The sequence below is a fragment of the Panthera onca genome, chromosome A3 (genome assembly GCF_046562875.1).
Source record: "Panthera onca isolate mPanOnc1 chromosome A3, mPanOnc1 haplotype 2, whole genome shotgun sequence".
Lineage (NCBI taxonomy): Eukaryota > Metazoa > Chordata > Mammalia > Carnivora > Felidae > Panthera > Panthera onca.
Genome location: NC_138341.1, coordinates 138,760,006 through 138,768,013, shown reverse-complemented (window position 1 = coordinate 138,768,013; position 8,008 = coordinate 138,760,006). Strand labels below are relative to the sequence as shown.

The following is an 8,008-nucleotide window of genomic DNA, read 5'->3' as shown; positions in this document are numbered from 1 at the left end:
CGTGCCTTCAGGTAGGAAATCGGCTGATGTGCCGGGAGCCACAGCTTTCATGCGGAGACGGCGGAGGCGCAGGTGCCCGCCCACCAGGCGCCCCGGACCCGGCTCTCGGCGGGCAAGCCCCCTTCTCCCCGCTGCTCCCTGTGGGCCCGAAGTCAGCCCCTGGCCGGAAGCCCCTCCCCACCATGGTGGACTCCCGGTTTACGCCTCGGCTCGGCGCGTGTGGGATGCTCTCTCCATGTCGGCAGGTGACGCGGAGCCTGGCGCCCGCGGGGGCCAGAGCTGCCTCTGGGCTGCCTTGGCCCAGACGTGGTTTCTCAGGCCATGTGGCGGCATCTCTCAGGAGCACACCCACCGCTCCTCTCCTTCCGGGGGCTTCTGAAAAACACACCGGCCAAGCACCGTTGGTGAGGATGGGACGTGGTGTAGCTGCCGGGGAAAATGGGTTCCTCGGAAAATTCGGAACGGAATTGCCGTGCGAGCTGGCAACCCCACCTCTCGGCGTATCCCCCCGAAAGCAGGGACTCGGGGGGATCTGTGCGCACCCACGTTCACAGCAGCCTTATTCGCAACAGCCGACAGGTGGAAGCGACCCGAATGTCGGTCAACGGAGGAGCAGACGAACAGGCTGTGTGTCCATACAGTGGGCTTAAAGGGGCCGACGTGGGGCGGTTGCACGGGGTGGGGTTCCAGATGGCAGGCTTCACAGTTGGCTGAGTGAGGTTGGGGCTGCCAGGCCTGCTGAACTCACAGCCAGTTCCCTTAGATCAGGGAGCTGGAAAAAACCCAAGAATGTGAATAAGTATTTTCCTTACAACCTTCATTAACTATGTCTCTACATGGCCCGGGAGATGTTAATTTCCTTCTGTCCAGGTCTCACTCATAGTGACAGAAACACTGTCTGGGGGTGTCTCTGCCTCCTGGGTCCCCCGTGTAGGGAGAGGCTCCCTCCCTTTCTAGGCAAACTAGGAAAATGATGATGGTGATGGTGAGAGTGGAGATAACGGTGATGGTGGTGATGGTGGGTCAGCAGCTGGGCATACAGCTCTGGGTTTTGAGAACAGTCAGGCTGGAGGGCAAAAATGGGATGTTGTCTGTGACACTTACGTGGTATTTATCTCAGACCAAGGCCAGGGCCCTCTGTGTGGGGTTTGCAGGGAGGAGACTGGGAAGGACGGGCGTCTGGGACACGGAGAGTGGAGGCACCTGCCTTTCTAGTCTCTTCTGACGTCCCACCTCACGATCATGTGTCCCGAGCCCGGGTGGCCCTTGGCCGCACGCATGCCTGGGGACGGCAGGGTGGCCGGCCTCCTCCTTCCTCGGCACCGCTCCCCGTCCCGGCCACACCCTCGGCAGGACCAGCCCCACGAGGAAGTGCATTCCGGCAGCTTTCGTCCTGGGCGCTGCGGCTGGGTGGGCGGGAAGGTGGCCCGCCCAGGACCGTGTGCTTTTCTGTCTTCGTTTAGGGCAACATGAAGCAACATTAAGCTCTAAACCAGAGCCTCAGAACCGCAGGATTCCATCGTGCCCGGTGGAGCAGAGAATGCTCACTGGGCCCAGACAGTGACCGGCCCGCCGTCCCTCGCTGGGCCTAGACGGTGGCCTGGCTGCACTCCGCACGTGGACCATGCTGTGCGCGGCTAACGCACCCGCTCTGTGTTTCTGTTCTGCACCACAGGCGGTTACCTGGAAATGGGAGGATGGTTCATGACGAAAACTGAGCTCATAAGGTGGGGATTTGCATGAAGTGTTCTTTGACCTCGTTTCTGGGGAGGAAGTAAGAGCTGGGCGTCTACGTGGGTGACTCCAAACTGCTGGCCCGTGTGTGCCCCGTGCAATGCTGTGTAACTCTCGGTGGCTGGGAGGGACGCAGGGACGAGGGGCTGTGGGGCCAGAGTCTGACCTGTCCCGGCAGGCGGGGGCGGGGGGGGGGGGGGCTCGCCATGCCCTTGGGGGCACCGGCTGCAGCACAGTCTGCTCTTTCTGGAGAAACCGGAAGGAGTGTGGTGTGGACGGCGTCTCCCTTTTTTGATAGTCACACACTTGGATAATAATAAAGAACTGCCCTTAAAAATATCCAAATGCAGAGTTGCCGGGAGGTTTTGTAGAAGACGAGGCTCGCTCAGGGGCGCGTGGGGGCAGCATCCGCTTCTGGGGGGGGCGGTCGGCACGGGCCCACACCAACAGGTCCCCGGGCCTGGGCTTTGGCCCCGGGAGCCCCTCTGGGTGCCGTGCAGCCAGGGCAGGGGAGGAGGAGCTGGGGAGCCGCACACGAGTCCTGAGGTCTCCCGTCCAAACTGCAGACTGCCACATCCTGCCACTCTCCACGTGGGCCCCGGGCGGGCGGAGGTGACCTCCTGCCTCGTGCCTGAAGCTGGAGAAGGGCCCCTCGCTTGGTGCGGCGTCGTTTGGGTCCGGTTCAAGGTTCCTTCTGGGGGAAGGGGGGCAGAGCTCGGCCACGGAGCCCCTGCCGCCTGCCCGCGGTGGGTGGGAGTCCTGAGACCTCGGGGCTGAGAAGGGTGGCAGCATCTGATACCCGTTTCCTTGCACTCTCCCGCCAGTGGGAGCTGGGAAGGAGTCACGTCTTGCTGGCCTCTCTCCCGCCTGCGGCCAGGGTCCTGAGTCCTTGGCCACCTGGGCCTGCCCCCCGGAATGTTCTGTACCTGGGAAGTGATGCTCATGTGTGGCCAGAGATGCACGTGGTCTGAAGGTGGTGGGGGGGGGGGCGGGGGGGAGGGGACAGTCAGACCTCCCAGCGCCCCACCTGCCATGGCTCTGGATGCGTCCTGGGACGGCACCCCGCCCCCACAGCCGGCGGCCCCGCCTCCCACCAAGAGCTGCCTCTGCCCCTGCTCTGCCGACTTCCCTTATGCTGCTGAGTCACGTCCCGGATCCCACTCTGGGCAGTTGTGACTTCTGGCTGGGTTGTCAGCAGCTGAATGTCCTTCCTGCCCCTTGACAGGAAAGTTGCAGCTCTGGAAAATTACCAGGCCAGGAAGCAAGGGAAGTTTCTGCCCTGGGGAGGCCGACAGAGGAATTTCCCAGGTTGGTCCCAGCCTGCGAGGAGAAATACTGGCTCCCGGCAACCTTTACAATTTTTTTTTTCTTTAATTTAAGTAGGCTCAACGCCCAGCGTGGGGCTTGAACTCACGACCTCGATATCAAAAGTGGCATGGTCCACCGACTGAGCCAGCCAGGAGCCCCACCCGGTAGCCTTTATTAGAACCAATTTCCTGATTCTCGGGCAGCCGGGAAGGCTGTGTCCCAGACTGCGCTCGTGGACCCAAGCCAGTTTGTTCAAGAGAAACTCGGTCCTTTGTGAGAGGTGGAGACCCTAAGCGGACTCCTTCCAGAAAGCACGGGAACCCCCCGTGACGGCCTGAAGTGACTAAAACACGGCCAGGAGGCACATCCCTGCCCCAGCCCTCCCTAGGCAAACTTCGTGTTCAACGCACCTGAGAGTCAGGTAAATACCGACAGCAGGTTAAATACGAGTTGAACCATTAGAACAGAAAATACAGCTGGTGAGCAGCCCAGAGAGGCTGCGGGCAGGCCCAGCACCGACCGAGCTCGCCGCCCGGCACAGGTCGTTCGTGTCTGTAGGAACCACTGATCTGGACACCCGCCTCCCCCTCTGTCTCTCTGCCGCTGGCCCGCGTGTTTGTCGCGCCCACGTGGGTGTCGCATGGCGCACAGTTCCGGGGAAGGCTCCCGAACGCTCCTGAGGAGAAGCCACTGACGAGTTATGCACAGCTCAGCCCCGGACGCAGCACGCGAACCTGATGAGCGGAGCTGTGGACAACCCCAGCAACCTGACGGGGGGCCCCCGAGCAAGGGGCTTCGAGGCCAAGTTTGATACTGAAAGAGAAAGCCCGCTGACAGAGGCACACGTGGCACCCGAGGATGCCTGCAGGGTGACATCCACCCGTCTGAGCTGCTCTGCCGTCCAGCACCCACCAGGAGGGCCAGCACACAGGCAGGCCTCAGTTTGCCCATCTGTAAGATGGGACCCAGCCGCGCTGCAGGGAGAGCAAAGGAGGCTGTGCCACCAGGGGCAGGGGCCGCGTGAGCCGTCCGCAAGGGTCCTGGGGCCACCCTCCCAGCAGGTGCTCACAGTTAAGAAACACAGACTTAGACCGTATCTCTTCCTGCTTCAAACCCTCCACGCTCCCGGGAACCTCCCCGCGCTCAGCACCCACGCTCCTTCCCTCAAAGGCCACGTGAGCCTCCTGTTGCTGCTGTGACAAATCACCGCGAGCCCAGGGCTGAAAACGACACACGGTCCCAGGGCCGAAGTCCAACCCGGCCTCACCGGGCTGCAGGTGTCCACAGGACGGAACTCCTTCCGGAGGCTCCGGGAGAGAATCCGGGTCCTTGTCTGTTCCGGCTCCCGGGGGCAGAGGCCTGGGGTGGGGGGCATGGAGTCCCCACAGAAGCACGGTAAATAGAGAAGAGTCGAGCTCTGGGCTCCTGGGGCCCTCGCTGTAGGACTTGTCGGGTCCTCCGCTCCCCATCAGAGTGGGTCTCCGAGAGCGGCCGGGTCGGCCTGGTGCGCCAGCTCACGCGGCCTTGGAGTCCTTGCTCATCCCTCAGAACACCGAGCGTCACCTTATGGCCGTTGACCCAGGTGGGCTGCCTGCAGGCGGGGGGCTGGCAACATGGGTTTTGAAACCCCAGTCCCGTTCGGCAACCACAGAGTGCTTTAATCTGACTTTAATTAGGTCAGATTTAAAAATTTTAATGACAGGGGGTGCCTGGGGGGCTCAGTCGGTTAAGCATCGACTTTGGCTCAGGTCATGATCTCACGGTTTCGGGGGCTCAAGCCCCGCGTCAGGCTCTGTGCTGACAGCTCGGAGCCTGGAGCCTGGTTTGGATTCTGGGTCCTCTCTCTCTCTGCACCTCCCCTGCTCCTGCTCTGTCTCTGCCTCTCTCTCAAAAGTGAATAAACATTAATAAAAAAAGTTTTTTTTTTTTTTAGGTTTTAATAACAGTTCAGTTACCGAAAACTTCTATGTATGTTTGGAACAACTTAGGTGGATGAATGTCCTTTTTGGACTATAAATCTTATGAAATTTAAGTACAATCAATCATATCTGATAACAAGTTTAGCGAGTGAATTGAAAAGTGCTGTAAGTGTAACAAAGACACTGGCCTTTGAGGACTTATAGAAAAAAAGGAAAGTATCCCGCCAATAATTCCTTATATTGATCACATGCGTAAGTGGTAAGTTTTGGCTCTATTGGATTAAATAAGATATTCTTTCTCTTTTCCCTTAAGACAGATCTTGCTCAGCCCAGGTAAATAAAACGTATTATTACAGTTAACTTCGCCCATTTCGTGTAAAATTACCCACGTGGCTCCATTATATTTTTATTGGACTGTTTCATTCCAGATGCGCAAAGTGTAAAAAACCCAAGCAAACCCCGGCGGTTTTGCGGCGCCACCTAGTGGAACCGCGGAGAGAGTGCGTTCTCTGGGGAGCCGGCGCGTGGGTGCGGGAGTGCGACCCCCGGGGGCGACGGGGGGTGGGGGTGGGGTGGGGTGAGCAGGGCTCCGTCCCCGCGCCCGAGCGGGAGTCCGGCCACCGTCGCCGCAGGGGCCGGAGGCCTTTCCTCCAAACCCCGAAGACAACTTCAAAGCAAGGCTGGCGCAGTGGGGACCAGCCGCGTGCAGTGGCCTGGGCCTCAGCGCGCCGGGGACGCGGGCACCAGGTCCGGCACCAGAACCTTCCAGCGGCCCCGCTGCCCTCCGCGTCCTGTTGCAGCCTGTGGGCTCGGAGCCCGTTCCGAGCCGGGGACCCCGGGCACCGCGCCTCAGTCTCCCCACCCGCCCCCGGCCACCCGGGGGGGCACCTCGTGCCAGCCGACCCCACCTGTGCCGCCCCAGGCCCCCCCCCCCCCAGCCCACCGAGCGGGAGGCCAGTGCCTGCGTGGAGCTTGGGCAGGAGGCCATCCCCCTGCGGGGCTCGAAGCCCTGCGTCGGGGGGTGGGGGGTGCGGTTCCCGCCCCCTCGGGGAAGGTCCCGGCTCGGCTTCGTCACCTTCCCATCAAGGCCACTTCCGGGCGCACCGTGACCCCGCATGACTCAGCCCAGGCCTCCGCGCTCAGGAAACGGCAGGTGACGCAAGGTCACAGTGAAACCACCGTGACTGTGACCCGGAGCTGGAGTGGAAACGTTTGAGGAGCCGTAAATCCTTCCTGGGAAACTCCCCGGGCTTCGCGGGCGGCCGAGCCGCCCGACTCCGGCCTGTGCCGCGTTCGCGTGCGGCCCCGCGTGGCCGGGGGCGGGCGGGGAAACCGAGGTGCCGCGCCCGCGGTCCGGAAACGGGCTCCGAGCCCGCGGGCTGCAACGGGACGGGCGTCCAGCGGGGCCGAGGAGCCCCTGGAAAGTTCCGGCGTCCCGGGTGCGCCGAGGCGCCGCGCCCTCCTCTGCCCCCTGGAGGCCGGCGAGCCTGGGGACGTCCCCGGGAGGCACCGGCAGCCTCTCCACGCCGCGGACGCCAGGCAGCTGGCTTTCCCCGCGCCTCCCTCCCGGATCGCGGGCAGGGACCCCGGGGGACGGCAGCCTGGCTGCACGCTGACGGGGGTTTCGGTCACCGGTGGTTCCCTACGCGTGGCTTCCACCGCCCACACCGCAAGATCGCTGCGCGCAGGAGGCGGGGCGGGCCCTTCTGGAATCCCGCGCCCGCCCTTCTCTGGGGAGAACACACAGCAAAGCAGGGGGGAAAGCAGGTGCTCCAGCTGACCCCACCGACCCCAGGCGCAGACACTCCCGGACCCCACAGTCCCTACAGGAAAGGCAGCACAAATGCCTCAGTCTTGCCTTAAAAACCAAACCAAACCAAACATTTTTCAAAAAGAAAGCCTGGGCTGTGCTGTTTTTATCACCATCTCGAAGGTGTGGGTCTCGACACAGCGGCCAGACGGGTGTGGACAATGGCTGCCATCACCCTTCCCGGTGCCCAGTCGGGCCTTTCCGAGGGCTTGCCACCACCCGGCCCTGCGGAGTTGCCATCCTGGCTCGGGGAGGCGTGGCATCGAGGTCTGGCCCCGGGCCCCGTGGGGCCTGCAGGCCCTTCTTCTGGCACCTTCCGGCCCCTCCCGGGGCGGACCCCCTCTCTGCTGGCCCTCACAGGCTGTGCGTGCAACTTGGGCATGGTTAGGGGTCTTCTCTACATATAAACGCTACCTTTCTGACAGTTTGAGAAAGAGTAGAAGGGAAGGCAAATAAATGCTCAGCCGGGTCCCCCCAGCGCCGGGCTCTCTCCAGGCACATGATGCACACGCCTGGCGCCCAGAGGGAGGGGCCCCGCTCGTTCGCTTTGCTGTAGGCCATTGTCCAAACACGCACAGTTTACCCATTGAGTTGTTCGCGGGCACTTGGGCTCCTACCACTCTGGGGCTGTTCCGAACGGCACCGCCACGCCTGCGGGAGCGGCCACACTGCTGCGCCCGCGTGTGCATTTCTGATGGAAGCAGGTGCCGCGGCGTTGTGGCTCCAGGATACGCACGTGCCTCGCCTGGATCTGTGTAATCCGTGCCAAGCAACGTTCCCTTGGAAAGAGGCTGTGTTCTTCTCGAATAAATACAGCAGCAATACCCGGGTTAGCCGTAGCATGGGTATTTATCAAGTCCTTCCAAAGCGGATCCCAACTCTGTGAGGTGCATCGAGGGGGCAGACACGATCACTTCTGTGGTGTCACAGATGAGGATAAAGTGAGAAGTCGGTGGCTCGCCCGGAGTCCATCGCTAGTGAGCGCGGAGCCTGAATCCCACCCGCTGGGCGCTGGTGCTGAAGTGAACGGTCTTCGTTCCCATCATTTACCTCTCCATCACTCGCATTGCCTTGTAAAAAATCGGTTTTAATTGCAAGGGGACTGTGGTAATGGTTGTCCCGCCGCACCCCGGCTCTTTCCTCCTCTGTTATGACGATAACCCGCTTGCTAAGCGGATGCCCGTCTTCCCTGTGTTTGCAGCCCCATTCGGGTGCGTGCCTCCTTGCACTACGATCC

General features: G+C 61.8%; 1 long non-coding RNA gene across 1 annotated transcript; it reads left to right on the top strand.

The window, feature by feature from the left end:
- Window positions 1-668: 668 nt before the first annotated feature.
- LOC145715402 (uncharacterized) lies at window positions 669-4,970 on the top strand. The gene is made up of 3 exons (XR_014137515.1): window positions 669-1,727; window positions 2,960-3,042; window positions 3,118-4,970. It is a non-coding gene; the product is annotated as an uncharacterized LOC145715402 (long non-coding RNA).
- Window positions 4,971-8,008: the final 3,038 nt, after the last annotated feature.